At 39.7% G+C, this 19048-nt stretch overlaps 1 protein-coding gene across 1 annotated transcript in view; it reads left to right on the top strand.

The window, feature by feature from the left end:
• The first annotated feature begins 9647 nt into the window (after window positions 1-9647).
• The window catches only part of LOC124146040 (gamma-aminobutyric acid receptor alpha-like), a 104917-nt gene continuing 95516 nt past the window's right edge, over window positions 9648-19048 (top strand). The window contains exon 1 of the mRNA XM_048387898.1: window positions 9648-9709. The gene's annotated coding sequence lies outside the window, so the exon portion shown is untranslated. The remainder of the gene's footprint in view (window positions 9710-19048) is intronic.

Genomic DNA, 19048 nt, shown 5'->3' with positions numbered 1-19048 from the left:
CCATCATCTTGGATTCAAATTGATTACAAAGCCATTCGCCAGAGGAAATGGTTCTGTCGTCTTCCAGCTTCCATAGATTTCTGGCGTGTGTGCCGATCATGACATCTACACTTAACTTATTGCATTTCTCGGGAAGTAATTGCATCTGATTTGTTTGATTGGAGATAATATTTAGGAGGCTGTTGATGGTCGATTATTGATTACAGGGTTGCAGTAACAAGTTTGTTTAGACAGGACTCTAAGAGATCCCGTTACAGTGTGTACACAATCTTCTAATTAATCTTCCTACTGGTGACGAAATTGAAAATTACTTTACCAGCTTCTGTCCGACGTGTGCTCTTTAGTTAGACGGATCGGAGTAAACTGATTTGAGCTTTTGGTAATTGAATGAAGACGATTAAGGTTGGGACGGACGGTATGGGTGTGAGAATGTAGGGTGAGTTTCCGCCGCATGGCTAGGTCCATCGTGATATACGTAGTGGCGAAACGATGACGACTGTGTTGACGCACTGACCGTTAAATGATCTCCAAATATGATTGGTGAGTGAGTGAAACTCAGTTCTAAATGAATGAGGGTGTGCGGCAATCCGAGGCGTTGTGGTTGAAATATGTTGTTAATAGGACTAGATCTCAGAAATATTTCGGAACTTACATTGTGTGTGAAGTTGGGTGCAATGGATACTACATTAATTAGATATTAAGTCTTATCAATATTTATCATGACGACCTTGATTTAGATATTTTTATATTCTGCTAACCAGGCGAGTTCAGTTAGCATGTGATGTAGTCCATTGTGACGTCATCGCCCGGAAGGATTCCAGCGAATACATTGATCTGACACATGGTGTTCATCTCTTAATTATAAACCGGGGAAAAGACAGTTTTCATGCGTTATGTGTGATAACAGAATTCCATCATGTCGTATTGATACATACTTTATGAGCAGTGTATTGAGAAGATCAGCAACCCTGCAGAGTCCTTTGCGCTGATGAAGTCGGCTGGCCTGAAAAGTGAAACAGAAGGCTTTCATGTGCAAGTCACCTGGTGTGAGGTACTCATTGATATGATGCACGTAATATCGCCTATAATGCCTGTATCAAATACACCACCATAGAATGATCATTTCTTTTTTGTTTCTTTTTCAGGCATAAAACATGGCTGTATACTTTCGTTTGCCCGGCATTTTACTGTTTTCCCCGAAAATTCGCAAAATTATGAATATAACATTTTTGTTTGTAATCCTCTTTACTCAGTCAACCAAAAATGCTATTTTGTTATTTACCGAGTATATTATTTTCGAACACGCTGAACATAACTTTGAAGCATGCTCAAGAACCGAGTCCTTGACGAGGTTCTACGCAACAGTTTTTTTTAAATAGTCGGACACATTTTGACATTGAGATGCTGATTGTCGATCAGGATGTATTATTATCTGGACTCAATACACACTGAAAATAATAGGATGAGGTCACAACAACCATTTATTATTCCAAACATTTGCTGATCATGACAACGTTGTTGTATCCAGTTTTTACAGTTTATGTTTCTATTCATCCGTCTTTTCATATTCTTTTATTCTATGTTTGATATCAACATATATTCCTTTTTATAAGTGATGTCATAATGTTATATTTATACAAAATAATCAATCAAAACTTACTTAGAAACACACAGATTGGAAGGGACTCTATGTTTCACTGTTTGATATTTTGAAACATGGTACTCAAACACATTCATTGGAGACAAAGCGTGGTAAATTACAAGGCTTCCAGGAATGCCACAGTTTGGGATACCAAGTGTGTTTGTGGTTGCTGAACGGCGCAGTCACCAATATTCCAGTCAGTTATGTCTGCGGTCTGAAAATAAAAGCGTCAACAACTATTTCCATAATCCTAAGCAATCTCTGCCAAAATCGGGATCCATTCTACCATTCCGACTGACACTTAAGTATGTGTGTATGGATCACTTCCAGACAGTGATGATGCAAGTTGTTAGGGAAAAGGGGAGAGTATTCTGCACCACCGATGGCACCGTCACAAAGTCAGTTGTTCACCTAAAAAAACATGGGGACATATGGTACAAGTCAACACCCAGCAGACAAACAATGATTGGTGTCCCATGCCGTCGGTACGCAATTAACCATGTCCCCGAGCATGTCACCTGATCAGTTTAGTCGCCTCTTACGACAAGCATAGGCTGTTGGGGACCATGAATTACAACGGGTGGAGGACATGAAGGTGGAGGCATCATGCATTGTGCCCATGAACAACACCTACATGTCCTCGTTAACATCCAGAGTAAGGTACAAGATAGAAAATGGCAATGACTGTGTTCATCTAAATAAAAGCAACGAAACCCTTTCCAAAAGCAGCGTCCGACCAGATCAAAACTCGTTCATATGAATCAATATCAAATAGTGATGATAGCAGGTGTTCGCAAAAAGGGGATGTTATCCAGTCCCACCGGTGTCACCCGTTAATAGCACATGCAAAGACAAGTCAATTGTTCACCTTGTTCGCAGAAAGAGCATGCTCGATTGCACGTCAAGAGTTGTGAAATGTTTGATACCAAGGTCGGAGCTTCTGGAATATTGCTCGACTAAAAAGGGAAAGTCCTCCTTCTTGTCATAAGTCGTGGTGATAATTTCTCCCTCTTGTCATAAGTCTTGTGGAGAATTTGTTTTTGTCACTAAATCTTTACGCATGTATCTTAGTATGAAACAAATGAGGAGCTTTCGCTTGGTTCCTTTATTTCTAGCACGGGTGGGTGAATCAGTGAGAGGGAATTGGCTATCTAACTACAATATAATTGGACGATATCAGATTATTGAAATGATCAAATCTACAGCTAAACTTCATGGCTAAATGTGCTCTCTTTGATGTGGGTAAACGTATCATATTCCATTCTGTACCTACACTTGGAAAAGAGGTCGGGCGTTAAACCAAATCCAGAACTATCGGCCAAAATTACATGAACGGAATAGGCCACATTGCTGTAATCGCAGAATTCGAAGGTTCGAGAAGGTGTTACTTCCAGCACCTTGCACTGACATTGCTTTGTTGTATATTCTAGCTATGTGACGTCGTCCAGTAAAGAATGGAATCTAGGCCACATAAACTAGTGATTGATATTATGAGGAACGATACACGCCACATGGGTCAGATGACTCACAATCATCAAAGTCACCGAGTCTGGCCATCTGATTCATTTAGTCGCCTCTTACGACAAGCATATATCGTCGGATCATAGGTTTTCGGACATCATATGTTGTCGGACGGCCATGTTTATCACGATTACAACAAGGGGAGTGACGCCACACATACACTGAGTGAGTGAGTATGGTTTTACACCGCTTTTAGCAATATTCCAGCAATATCACGGCGGGGGACACCAGAAATGGGCTTCACACATTGTACCCATGTCGGGAATCCAACCCGGGTCTTCGGCGTGACGAGCGAACGCTTTAACCACTAGGCTACCCGACCGCACCCACACATACACTGTAAATACTCAGATGATGGCCTGTTTTTAAGATAAAGTCGTCTTTTATAAGTGAGTGAGATGTTTTACAATTGTTCTTATGATTAACGAGAAAATTACGAATGTGTCTTAAGCATCCGAAAACCCATAAGACGGTTATAGTGCTCGGGACCATTTCTAACCAGAAATGAGTGAGTGAGTGAGTTTTGGTTTTACGCCACTTTAAGAAATATTCCAGCAATATCACGGCGGGGGACACCAGAAATGGGCTTCACACATTGTACCCATGTCGGGATTCGAACCGGGTCTTCGGCGTGACGAGCGAACGCTTTAACCACTAGGCTACCCCATCACCCCTCTAACCAGAAATCCACACTGGGTATGGAAATATGAAACCTCAACGCCAGAAAATAATATAACCTGTCTCGATTATTCATTTGGCATAAAAGGCAAAACAGCGATAATATGAATGGAGCACTAAAAATCAGCGATGACCTCAGATAATCGTGAAATGGGTAAGCATGTCCTGCCCTACCGGTAGCACCCGCCACTCACACAATTTGCATAAAAAAGTAAATGTTTGTTTGTTGCCTGAAGCCGCATGGGAGTACTCCAGCCAGATGACGGCTGCCTGTAAACAAACCAGACAATCAAGCGATGGACCAGAAAATCAAGTGACACGAAAGCGCATTTACTGATTTTGTGAAAGTAAAAACGGTATGTAAATTTAGAATTATTTTCTACTGCTTATAGGTAAAGAAACCTCAGCATACTTGATAAACTCCACTGAACATGAAGGGATGCTGCTGCCAAAGGGTGTCGTAACTATTGGTAACTTACGTCGGTGATGGAGAGTGGGATACAGGAAAAATATGGAAAATAGTGAGAGAAATATTATGTGAACAGTGCGATACTGATCTTGCACCTTTAACACTCACAGTGCCGTTAGAACGCTGGAATACATTCCTATTTTCCAAAACCTTTACAGCAAACTGGTTTACTTCAATTTCAATGACAGAAATGTTTTTTTCATTGATAATTAACCTTTCGTCTGATAATTTACAAACTCCAACATTTTCCGGTTTTATAAATTGAAATTGGCTGTAAATGTCTTGCTTTTATTTCACGAAATTTATTCTCTTTTATCCTCTTTTATCCTCTTAATCCTAATTTCTTTCAATCATTGCAACCGCAACGTCGAAATTGCAATTGAATGAACAATTCTAGAGAAGCACTTCTAAATTACTGCTGGAATCGCTCTACAGCATCCCCCACAACGTCTTCATCCTAATGGGAATTCAACCGTACAAAAGAACAAATAGATGACATTTTTATACAGAGATAAAATATTCTTAATTTTGTGTGAATCAGTTTGTTTCTCAAGGGTGTTGTTTCGGTGTTTTAAAGTTTTTGGCAATAAATAGTCTTCCTCTTCAATGTGGAACATATTGGGCGCTTTTGGTTTCTTTAAGTTTGATCAATGTCGATTCAGATAAAAGCAATAGTGTAAAATTTACTGTTCCCGCTTGAGCTATTTGGAATATTGGAGAATTAGAGTCTAAACCCCAGGATTGGAGGGCTTACTGATCTGAGAAAGATACAACTCAACAGTCAATCTCAAAATCGCAAACGTTGTCTGAATACCAGGAGATAGTTTGTTAAGTGATCTGTCGGTGTATCAATATGTGTCATAAAAATACTACCGTCTCCCAGGCGAAGTGGGTAGGAGGTCTGATTGAAGAGCGGAAGATCAGTGGTGCGATCCCCAGACCGCGTCATACCATAAGACTTTAAAATATGGTACTTGTTGTTACCCTGCCTGGCGTGCGGGGATAAAACACGGACTAGACGGCTCGAGTTAGTATACTTTGTCTGAATGGGGTATCCATGTTAAACTGCGGTATGGTTTCTCAGTGCAATCATCATAAAACCGGCATTTCTCCGGACTAGTTCAAGCAGCCACTCACATGTGGATTCAAGTCGTTACAAGTGCAATAATCTTGAACGCTACGTCAAACCCCATTTCACCTTTCTTCATAAAAATACTTAAAAACTTAACTTGGGTCATGGACATTGTGTGAGTGGCGGGTGCTACCGGTAGAGCAGGACATGCCTACCGTTTTCGTTAACACCTGGTGTCATCACTGATTTCAGTGAAACATTGAATTAATTCTCATCACCATGTTACCATTTACGCCCAATGGAACCTGTTTCGACAAGGGACTGATTGTTCTTTGGTGTTGACATTTTGACTTTATACTGGACAGACTGTTCCAATACTGCCAGTACCGATGCAATACTGGTGAGATACTGAATAGTGGTGTAATAATAGTGCAGTAGTGACCGGAATGATGCAACATTAGCAATAGAGAGACGTGGAAACTGATACAGTACCAATAAAGCACTGGTGCATGCAGTACTGACAATATGGTGCATTGGTGACCACACACTTGTGTAGTGCAGTGAGTAAAGGTGTTGGGTTTAATGTCGACTTATACAGTACTGCAGCAGGGTGTGCCAGTTAAATGAGGGAAAAACACGCGGAGCGGTGCAGGTCTAGGCGTTAACTGGACAAAGCACAGGTATGTTGCTGAGAAACCAAGAAGCACAATGAGCGTGAATCGAGAATTCCATCCAACGATCATAGGAGTCTAGCACAGCTGAGGGACGCAACTATGAACATGGAATTCCGCAACAAGAAACAACGTGGCAATCCTAAAGACTGCACATTCCAAGAAAATGTCGCTCCAATAAAGTAATGGAAGGGAATGATTTATTAAGAAAGTAAAATGTCGCCACAACATATCAAATTCATCCAGAGTCGAATAGAGAAGGGCGTCCGCCATCATACTTGTCGCAGACCTTTCAGAATACACCAGTATGAATATTCCCCGTGGGCATTGACGTCGGATACATATGTATGTTACACATTATAGAAATATGACTTTGTCTCTCACATGTCCTACCGCGGTACTTTGAATTTATATAAAACCATTCCTTGAATGACCGACGTTATATTTCCGTTCCCCCTCGAGGATACAATTACCTTCCCGTGCAGATCAGGCTGTGCTGATTCCAAATGGAACAAGGCGAATGTACTCCCACACTCTCCACAACAGACAGACATTATCTGTCTACATCCACTATTTCTCTATATATCCCTATTATACCTTACGTCAAACGTAGCATACATTGAACCTACAAACTGTATTTGTCAGACAAACAGATCTACTTTGTCAGATTTAATTCCCATTACTGCAAAGGACTTGTCTGTCACATTTATAGTTATTGTAACAGATTGTACTACCTTTTGACATTACCATTGCGATAGCGGCGGGCGAAGTCATGAGTTGTAAAATCTAATTACATAACTAGACTTTGACGTGGTCATGGTCTGACTATCGAGTATGGCGGCTTTTTAAACTGAATAGGAAATCAATGGGACATACAAGTCTAGAACAGGAATCCTGGGGCAATGAACTGTGATATAGACTTTGATTAGCATGGACATATATTCAGTTATACACGAAACAAGTACATGCTTGATCACTGTGGGATATCATGTTGTGAAATTGCAGTAATTTGGCTGATGTATAGTAAAGGCAGCACGGTGATAGTGCTCTCTTATGGGTTCATATTGCTGGAATTGAGATCAACGTTTATTCGATAAGACAAATATCAAGAATATGTTCTGATTATTTAGGAACATCATGCTGTTTGTTAAATTACTGCCTACTTGCTGGTATCGTGTGTGCCATTGGGTCGGAGTGACCTAAGTCGGGGTACTTCAGTACTGATGATGTCATGAAACAGGTTTCAGCGTATTTTCTAATGATAGAGCATACGGATAAGTTTTCAAATGCCTTATTGCATTATTTTAGATCTCAGTTAAAAAACAACAAATATTTTCTGTTTATAGTTAGGTATTAGAAACCGTTAATTTTGTTCGGATAGTGTCGAACATAAGAACAAGATGATGAAGACATGGCGACAATTGCAACGACGCCCACGTTTCAGGCATGTTGATAATGTGAGCTGTCGTCAGTTAGCTATTTTTGTGTGTCATCTATTACTCTGAATAAGAAGTGGAAATAAAATTTATAATACATAGTGTATTGACTATATGACTATTGTATAACTAAATAAGATTTATGCGCCATTTTTTAAGTGTATACGAATTTCGAAGTAATGCAAACAATTTAAATCTGTACCTCAACGTGGCAGTATTTCAGTCATATGATGGATATATTGTTACATGGGGGAGGTAGTCTAGCTCTGAGTAGGATGGGGTTAAAATATTGTCATAAAGTCATATAGTATCAGGAAATATGGTGAGCGGAGTGTGTTTTCATCCAATGAATGCATATGAGCTGGTAATCATAGTTGTCGTGGATGAGTTATTTGAATTGTGAACAACAACCTGCCATACTTTATGCTCAAGGGACAGAATCATGATCCCACAGCTGCGCCGCTCAGTTGGTAGTGTTTGGTCAAGTGCGTTTTGTTGAAAAATCATTTATCAAATTGATGGTTTTATTGAAATTTGAACAAACTCAATATTGATGTTGTGAGTTTCTGTAACTAGTCCGATTTATCACATATTTGAATATACACGTTTTCAATCCCAAAGGATGACTTTATTTGACATTTTCTAATTGCACTTCACATTTTCTTGAAACCATTGGAATTCCACCTCTTGCCAGTTCGATAGGGAGATTCAGCATATTGACAATGATTCATTGCAATGCTCCCAAATGTCATCACGTCAAGCTGCCCGGGGCAGATAAACTCTATTAACACCTTCACAATGACCACGAACATCCGGAATGTTTCCCTTATTCCATTCTGTCAAATCTCCCCCATTCCGTTACGACAACGCCATCAGCAACAAACAGATGCTGTGTTTACGGACGTCGTGTTCAACGTTGCTCTCAGCCAGCCTCCAAACACAGCAACACAGACAACGATGGGGGAATGATCCCGCGGCAGTTGCCATTGATGAGGTTACTGCTGAAAAACGCCTACAAACAGACCTGGCTAACAATACACCATCAGCCCGTTTGCAGGGACATTGCTATGGCTTCCAATGTCCATCTTGCCGGATGTAATATTGTGGAACCATTTTCCCACCAGCCTTTCCTCGTCGACGACAGACTTTGTCAACATTTAACCACTGTCAGATTGTTTGTGGACGTCAAGTTAGGTATATGTGCCGTAAAGACTTTCCACGGGAAGTTCGTCCTGGTTGTACATCACATTCAAGGTCCTACAGAGAGTTACTGTCTCAGGGACACATTTCGTCCCACAAATACAACTCAGTAATGGTAAATTCTTACGACTGATAATCATGTACTCAGTTTGACAGCATCAAAAAGTTTGGGAATTCTATAAGCAGATTTTCATTTGGTAAGAAGTGGGATCAACATGGTAGCATTTTCTATATCATTATCGCCACTTGTAGCGTGTAATGAATATTCGGTCTCATATACAGTCACTTACACAATTAACCATTGTTTGTGTTGCATGTTTGGTGGATGCATGGTGTTCCTGTGCCAATCCCGATTGGATGGCTTGACTGTACCTACTCAATATATGACGTGCTTGCATGTGTGTGTGTGACGGTGCCACCGGTAAGACATGATGATATCGCCTTTTCGCGAACACCTGGTGTCATCACTATTTGATAGTGATTCATAAACACATGCTCATGATATAATCGGAATCGGACAATCCACTCGGTTTTTATCGGATATTTCTTATGAATACCGAAAGGGGTTTGTCGCTTTTATTCAGCTGCACAGCGATCGCACGCAGTGGTAGTGGAGGGGTGAAAACTGTTGCTACAGCCGCTGTTGAGAGTCTTGCCAACACCGAGACCTTCTAACCAGCCGCGTCCAACTGCCGCAGGCGTGTCTACATGAAGGCAGTTCTGTGTAACATTTAACTATTTGAATAAATATGCAAATATTATGGATGTGAATAACACACTAACTGGGAAATTGTTCCAGTTTTCGATTACTTATATATAATTGTATCCTGATTATAGCGTGCAGTACACACCCTGTTATATTGATTTAATCAATGGCCATGCCTTTGCAGTTGGTGCTTTTAACACAATCTGGTGAGTATAAAAATACCTATAGGCTGAACACACAGTGAGCAATAACATTGTCGGAAATGTCAATCCTTTCCTGTTTGTCGCCAGAGTAAAGCGGGAATCTTTCAACTCGTAAGTACAGTTATAATATTCCACGTTTTTAAAACAGTATATTCCATTTCTTAACACATGTTGACGTTAATTGGAAATTATAGTGTTTGTTGCATAGAGCCAATTTTCCCATTTTTTTCGGTAATGGACGCGATGCGTTTATTGTGTTATAAGGGTTTACAGTGACGGTTTCGGACAATGGTCCCGAAAATCTGAATTCATTGAGTGCCGATACCGCGAACATAAAACTGACAAACGAGTTGATTCGGGTGCGAAAAGAATTAAATGCTCCTTTTAATCAAAACATGACCACATTTGTGTTTGTAAACTAAATAAACAGGACAGTTAAGCAATATTGCCGCTTCTCTGTTTGTGAAAAAGATTTCTCTCGGTGTGTGAATGTAATTACGGTGAACTAAGTACGCTAATGTGAGCGTTTAATGAATTCGAGATACACGTCTAACCAGGAAGCGTTATTGATATTAATCATCATAAATTCAGTTTTGTTTGGGGTATGTTCAGGGGCACCAGTATCTTGATTGTATTCATTCTTTCAAAACAGAATTTATGATGCGGGGGAATGTGCTCATCATCCAGAATGGAATGTTTCCTTGTTTCTTGGCTAAAGAAATATAATATTTATTTATAAAACAACATCAGTGCTTTCGCTTATGTCAGTCCATCATTTGACTCGATTGTTACAAGCCGGCGTCGTTATGGCAGGAGTACTTTTGTGCAAATTGCGTGAGTAAGGGGTGCCAATAGTAAGGTAGGACATACCTACTTTTGTCGCGAACACCTGGTGTCATCACCGATTTTCAACGATCCATTAATCGTAGTAAATTCAGTTTGGTTTGGGGTATGTTTAGGGGGACCAGTATCTTGAGTGTATTCATTCTTTCAAAACAGAATTTATGATGCGGGGAAATGTGCTCATCGTCCTGAATGGAATGTTTCCTTGTTTCTTGGCTTAAGAAATATTATATTCATTATATAACACAACATCAGTGCTTTCACTTATGTCAGTCCATCATTTGACTCGATTGTTAACAAGCCGCCGTCGTTATGGCAGGAGTACACACACACACTTACTTTTTTGTGCAAATTGCGTGAGTAGTGGGTGCCAATAGTGGGGTAGGACATACCTACTCTTATCGCGAACACCTGGTGTCAACACCGATTTTCAACGATCCACAATGGTTACCGCTATTATACCTTTACGCCCAAAGAAATCTATTTCGGTAGGTAATCAAGACTCAATATTCTCTGGCGTTGACGTGTTGTATTTATTTATATCTCTTCATATATGTCATGCCCTGTTAGCTCAGTACAGATGCTGTTCGCATCACTTCCGGGACTTAGTCTGTAATATGATCTAATATTGAGCATGGAGAAGATGAGTTCCATTGTTTTTGTTTATATGTATTATACCCGTTTGTATGAATGTGGGATTTCTTGCTTTCTTTTTACCTTTGTTGTCCACAAACAGAAGTGTACTCAATACAAATTTATATATTTTTTCTAATTATCGGGACCAAGGTCAGAGGAGTATAACCAACTTGACCAGGGACCGAGATAGCGAAGTGATTAAGTCAGTTGTGTCTTTCGCTATCCCGGTCATGAACCAAAGTGAGGGTGTTGGCATGCAACATAACAATTACCCGAGGAAAATATGCTAATTTATGAACAACCGATTGGAAGGAGTATTTAGGGTTGTATCAATAGGCTTTCAAGGGGGCCTTCGCTCATTACCGACTTAGGGACCATCTTCTCATAACTGATGAATATGATGAATATGATGAATATGACGATGAAGATGTTGGAACCTTGACGAGCACTTCCGGTGGACACGATTTCGCACTCGTTAATGATGACAGGATTGAGGTATGGATTTCAGCTTTTAGCAAGCATCGCCGTGTTTATGTTTCATGTTCACAACATTGTGCTCAAATAGCTATCCTCCACGGTGTGGTAACTTTTGTAGTACGTGGGTCTAACTGTATTGATCTGTTGGTTTCAAACATTTCTTAAATGTTATTAGCTGAATCGGAAATATATTTAATAAACATTGCATAAATGATTGCGTTAAATGTCAACGCACCAATAGCATTGGCGTATATTGGTATACTGTATGGTACATCACATCTTGAAATGTCAAGTGTGCAACAAAAGGGGTAATAGGAGTCTCCATTACAAAAATGTTCGTCGGGCTGAGTAGATATTTGAAAAGCGTAAAAAAATTGTATGACCCCTTTTAGCAAAAGAAGTGGTAGGTTTTGAAGCGCTGATCGAAAAGAGAACCCAACAACCACTTAGATACAGGACATGGACAACCATTGTGTACGGTCAATGCCTTTTCAAATATTTTAAAATCGATTCCATTTTTTTCGAATTGACGTAAATTAGCACCTACATACATCGTTGATCTTACGTAGACGTATTTATGTGTCCACATGTACGTGGATCATCGACCTTACACCAGTTCTCCCTACACAACGTGACCAAGGAAGGTTGACAGAGAGACTTGCCTCACGTCGGGCTGGCAGAGTGGACGCTCACAATCGGTCCTGGTGTACCGTCCTCCACGTGATCAGCCGTCTGTTACCATTAGGCCTTTTTCCAAACCTTAACACTACGTTTTGTCTTTCTACGACCGAGACTACTACTACTACAACTACTACAACTACTACTACTACTACTACTACTACTACTACTAAGACTGAGTTTGCGACTTCAACTTTAACTACTACTACTACTACTACTACTACTACTACTACTACTACTACTACTACTACTGCTACTACTACTACTACTACTTCTACTACAAATACTACTACTACTACTACTACTACTTCTACTACAACTACTACTACTACTACGACTACTACTACGACTACTACTACTACTACTACTACTACAAATACTACTACTACTACTACTACAACTACTACTACTACTACTACTACTACTACTACTACAACTACTACTACTACTACTACTACTGCTAAGACTGAGTTTGCGACTTCAACTTTAACTACTACTACTACTACTACTACTACTACTGCTACTACTACTACTACTACTTCTACTACTACTACTACTACTACTACTACTTCTACTACAACTACTACTACTACTACTACTACTACAACTACTACTACTACTACTACTACTGCTAAGACTGAGTTTGCGACTTCAACTTTAACTACTACTACTACTACTACTACTACTACTACTACTGCTACTACTACTACTTCTACTACTACTACTTCTACTACTACTACTACTACTACTACTACTACTACTACTACTTCTACTACTACTACTTCTACTACTACTACTACTACTTCTACTACTACTACTACTACTTCTACTACTTCTACTACTATTACTTCTACTCCTTCCACTACTACAATAAAATTCCCAGCAGCCCATATATGTATATCCCATCCGAAATATGACTCCATGGGAAATATTAAGCCAGATATCAATTGATGTAGCCGTTTTTGTTTAATTTAAAGGTAGTATACAATGCAAATCTATAAGTTGAAACGCAGTAGGACAGCCAGGCCTATTAGTATGCGATACATATCTGGTTCCTGATTCATTATCTGTGCTTTACGTTAATAACCTGATGCTTTGAATCCTCAGATTATGATACACGAGTTTTTATTAAGCCAAATAGTATTAAGGATTGTAACAGGTTTTCCATTATTAATTAATGTTCTAGTATTCTTGAAGTAACTATACCCTGATGAATTTCTAGGAAAGAGTGGAGTTTCCGTGAACTTAATTTTTGACCCATTGTGTTACATGTACTTGTCGTGGCCAACCTACAGAAGTTTCATTGAAGTATAACATGATAAAAGTGGTTATAAAATCATTATATAAAAGCGACAAAACCCTTTCCATATTCAATTAATCATGAAATCTCTGCTAAAAGCAGAGTCGATTGTACGAATCCGACTGTATCATGAGTATGATTCATGATTATAAACCTCTAGTGACGTCACTCTATTGTCTCGCCAGGGTCTTCTTTTACCGACTAAACCTCTACTGGTAGTTTACCGGGCATTCCCAGGGTAAGCCCCGGGCATTCCTAGGGTAAGCCCCGGGCTTTCTGCAAAAAATCCCGGGAGATTTTCTACTGAAAGCCTGGTTTTTGTCCCGAAAAATACCCTCTGTATTGAATTACCTTTCTGCATGAAAAAAAACAACAACAGAACATGGCTCAACTATTTAATGATATTAGTTGAAATTGAAAGTCACAGTTCGAATAAGTTTGTCTTCAGGTCATTGGTCATCTGCTCTTTTCGGATCAGCTTCTTCACGTGATGGCGAGTTCATTTTTTTCAACATACTAAGTATGTCAGAGAACGTTGCCTTTTGGTTGTCAGAAGTTCTCTTGTAATTTCGAACGGCGTCGCTCCTATCGGCCCTCCCCCCTTTCCCTCCTCCGCGGGCATACTTCCCAAACAAAACCTCGGACGCGGTTTTGATCCTACACATCACAATCACAAAGTGATGACACCAGGTGTTTGCGAAAAGGTGAGCGTAGTACTACCCTGCCCCACCGGTGGCACCCATCACAAAAACATACAAAGTCGAGTCAGTTGTTCATCTGAAAAACACGGAAACATATGGTAGGGTATTGCATCGGACATGATTTTTGTCACTGATGCGTCAAATTTGGAAAAGTCCTGCAAATGTCTAACATTAAACGTCAAACAATTGAAACCCGATACCCGATCCACGAGTGTACGATTCCGACTATAGCATGTGTGTGTGAATGAGTATGGCATTACGCCGCATTTAGCAATATTCCAGCAATATCACGGCGGGAGACACCAGAAATGGGCTTCACACATTGTACCCATGTCGAGAATAGAAAATGTGTTTGGGACGTGACGACCAAACGCTTTAACCACTAGGCTACCCGACCGCCCCGACTACATCATTAGCATGAGTTGATGAAACACTATCAAATAGCGATGATACCAGGTGTTTGCGAAAAGGTTAGCGTATCCTGACCCACCGGTGGCATTCGTAAAAACACACGCTAAGTCAGTTGTTCATGATCATGATTTAATGTTGGTGTCATGATTACGAAAATGATTTGTCATAAAACGTGAGCCGAGATTAGTTAGAAAATCTGCCAATGCATAATTTACCAAAATGCACTCTTCAACAATATTTTACTACTCAAAGAAGGAATCGACTCTCCTTTAACTTCTTTTGAGTAGTATGTACATGAATACTCCAATGTATAACAGAAGGTCAACAACATTATGGGGATACTTTCATTTCTAGTGCCTATGCATGGGTGATATACATGTAGCTACACTTTTTACATTTGTGTTGTAAATGGACATTGAAACATTTCAAAATAGATAAATCACGACAATAGGCCATTACCAGAATGTCCATGTGTGTTGACATGATAACATGCTACCACAAACACCAATGCGTCTAAGTATGTTCTGATAAACATCTAACGTGAATGTCGTTTCTAATCCCAGAGCCGCCAACAAGAGTGTGATGCATCGTTTCTCTGGAGACACAGTTTAGCAGTCTGTGGAAATTGCTCCAACTATCTATCACCCTGAGCGTTACCTTCTCCGGTCGATTTCACCAATTACTGCTTTGTAAATAAGATCCGAGTCTAGTCTTTCTGATCAATTACATATCGATTTAAGATGTCTAAGTGAACAAAAATTAGTAGGTACACCCCAGACTGACAGACTAAGGTTCCTTTCAACGCCCAGACCATTCTCATCTCGATCAAAAATCGCTGAACTAATTTGCACGACGCATGTATCCAATGCAAGTATGTAAACGGGTCTGTGTTTAATCACCTTGAGAACCATCCCGGGAATGAAAGGGCCTTCTATATCAGTTTTTTCCCGGGCTCACTAGTGAATGTCGATGTTTGTAAGACACGGGAGAGTTCAGGAAAGAAACACTCAAGGACACGCACTATGTCCTTACACCAATACGCCCACTTGTAGTGGGCAGATGTGTCGATATGTGACCATTTATAATAACTCTACATTGGCGGAGTATGTCATGCAGGGGTTGTGCTCAAATAGTTTACGAAGCTGGCGCAGGGGTCGGGGGAAGTGACAGGTTTGATAGGACTAGTTGAAGTGATTCAACTATAAAATACGGATAGAAGCATGTGCAGAATCAGTGTTTTACACGATAATATCAGTTCATGTTAAGTCTGTTCTAGGAATAGGTAATCACTAATCTACCAGTCCTCATAAAGAAGTTTTATACATTTGACAATGATCTACAGCCCCTATAAAGTTGTTACATATATTTGGCAATGTTCTACACTAATCTATCATCCACATGAAGATGGTTCATACTTGTGGCAATGTTCTTCTACAAAATCTGTCACACCTCATAAATGTGTCTCATGCTGTTCGCTATGTTCTACACTAACCTATCAGTCCCAATAAATGTGTTTCATGCATAAGGCTATGTACTACATTAATCTCTCAGTCCCCATAAACGTGTTTCAAGAATTTGGCTATGTTCTACACTAATCTATCAGTCCCCATAAACGTGTTTCAAGAATTTGGCTATGTTCTACACTAATCTATCAGTCCCCATAAACGTGTTTCATGCCTTTGGCTATGTTCTACACTTGTCTATCAGTCCCCATAAACGTGTTTCATGAATTAGGCTATGTTCTACACTAATCTATCAATCCCTATAAACGTGTTTCATGCATTTGGCTATGTTCTACACTTGTCTATCAGCCCTCATAAATGTGTTTCATGCATTTGGCTATTTTCTACACTAATCTATCAATCCCCATTAACGTGTTTCATGCATTAGGCTATGTTCTACAGTTGTCTATCAGTCCCCATAAACGTGTTTCATGCATTAGGCTATGTTCTACACTAATCTATCAATCCCCATAAACGTGTTTCATGCATTAGGCTATGTTCTACACTTGTCTATCAGCCCTCATAAACGTGTTTCATGCATTAGGCTATGTTCTACACTAATCTATCAGTCCCCATAAACGTGTTTCGTGCATTTGGCTATGTTCTACAGTTGTCTATCAGTCCCCATAAACGTGTTTCATGCATTAGGCTATATTTTACACTTGTCTATCAGCCCCCATAAACGTGTTTCATGCATTTGGCTATGTTCTACACTTGTCTATCAGCCCCCATAAACGTGTTTCATGCATTTGGCTATATTTTACACTTGTCTATCAGCCCCCATAAACGTGTTTCATGCATTAGGCTATGTTCTACAGTTGTCTATCAGTCCCTATAAACGTGTTTCATGCATTTGGCTATGTTCTACACTTGTCTATCAGTCCCTATAAATGTGTTTCATGCATTTGGCTATGTTCTACACTTGTCTATCAGTCCCTATAAACGTGTTTCATGCATTTGGCTATGTTCTACACTTGTCTATCAGCCCTCATAAACGTGTTTCGTGCATTTGGCTATGTTCTACAGTTGTCTATCAGTCCCCATAAACGTGTTTCATGCATTAGGCTATATTTTACACTTGTCTATCAGCCCCCATAAACGTGTTTCATGCATTTGGCTATGTTCTACACTTGTCTATCAGCCCCCATCAACGTGTTTCATGCATTTGGCTATATTTTACACTTGTCTATCAGCCCCCATAAACGTGTTTCATGCATTAGGCTATGTTCTACAGTTGTCTATCAGTCCCTATAAACGTGTTTCATGCATTTGGCTATGTTCTACACTTGTCTATCAGTCCCTATAAATGTGTTTCATGCATTTGGCTATGTTCTACACTTGTCTATCAGTCCCTATAAACGTGTTTCACGCATTAGGCTATGTTCTACACTTGTCTATCAGCCCCCATAAACGTGTTTCACGCATTAGGCTATATTCTACACTTGTCTATCAGCCCCCATAAACGTGTTTCACGCATTAGGCTATGTTCTACACTTGTCTATCAGCCCCCATAAACGTGTTTCATGCATTAGGCTATGTTCTACACTTGTCTATCAGTCCCTATTAATGTGTTTCATGCATTTGGCTAAAAAATTCATGAGCATAAAGATTTTCAACTTCAGTCAGGAGACCGTCACGAGCACTTCCTGTCAGTATTCACTGCTTCCAATTTGCAGAATCCCGAACTGGATGTCTCACTGCATTTAAAAGTTCTTTTAGTTAGACAAACGACCGCTTGACGTGATCTGACTGGAACTCGAAACCCCATAAGTTAAGGAAAATACTTTATAATTACCGCCACTGTTGATATATGTGGTACTCTCCCTCTCTACTGTATATCTAAATATCAATTAAACATCCATCCAAATATACCCTCCCTAGGGATTGCCATCTTCGTACAGCGATCTTTCATTATTGTAAAGATGAACGAGGCATTTACATGACTCCCTGAGACCAGCACAAGATGTGAAACAGTGTGGACAGTGATGCTGTTCCTGAATCTCTTGAACGACGTTCATGCCACCAAGGGGATGTAGTGGTCTGGTTGGGTCGATATAATAAATGGTAATCCCGGTGCAGTAAAGACGACACAACCTTTTCACCAAAATATAAAAAAATGTCACAACACGTTGCTGTTGTTGCGGTTATAGTTTCTTGATGAAAGGGTTGCCCTACGGAATTTATGAATCTGATAGCTCAGTGGTTAAATCGTTCGCTCATCACGGCGAAGACCGTTCGATTGTCTCATCGATACGTCGTGATGATGCTGGCATATTGTCAAACTCACTCACACACACAGAAACTTCTACTGCTTGGCTACCCAACACTCTCCTTTGTGGTGTTGAGAATAGTGTATGAAAGATAAACTTGACATGTTTGTCATTATCATTACTTTAATTTGCCATGGGGAATCTAAATTCTATATTACGTATAAGAGAAAACACACGTAAGAACACTACACATATAGTGTGTTGCAGAACAAAAGGTGAAAGGGCCACAAACTGTCAAACTCAAAATGCATTTGAGAACAAACGGACTGGTATCTGTATGTCCAGTTGAGTCTTTAATCCAACACGAGGCTCATACAAAATTACTTTCATGTTATAACTTGATTAAAACAAATAAAACTGTGTTGCCACTCACGGAGTTTTATAACACACTTTAGAAACTTTAGAAATGCCTACACAAAATGTACATGTATGTGGATCTTTATTTGGAAATACAAAAAGCTTATCGAGACTTTTTTGTTGTACATCCAGTCGAGAATGTGTTCGATCACATTACATTTTGTAATCATTGAAGAGCCTGTTTATGTACATGTGCTAATTCTATTTAAATACACGTATAGGCGACTGGCTGTCTACAATGCAATTGAATTATCAATTATAAAAGTTCTTTTCTT

The sequence above is a fragment of the Haliotis rufescens genome, unplaced genomic scaffold (assembly GCF_023055435.1).
Source record: "Haliotis rufescens isolate VD_foot unplaced genomic scaffold, xgHalRufe1.0.p SCAF_7, whole genome shotgun sequence".
In the NCBI taxonomy this organism is placed as follows: Eukaryota; Metazoa; Mollusca; class Gastropoda; order Lepetellida; family Haliotidae; genus Haliotis; species Haliotis rufescens.
The sequence above is the reverse complement of the archived record's forward strand: the minus strand, read 5'-3'. Positions and strand labels throughout refer to the sequence as shown.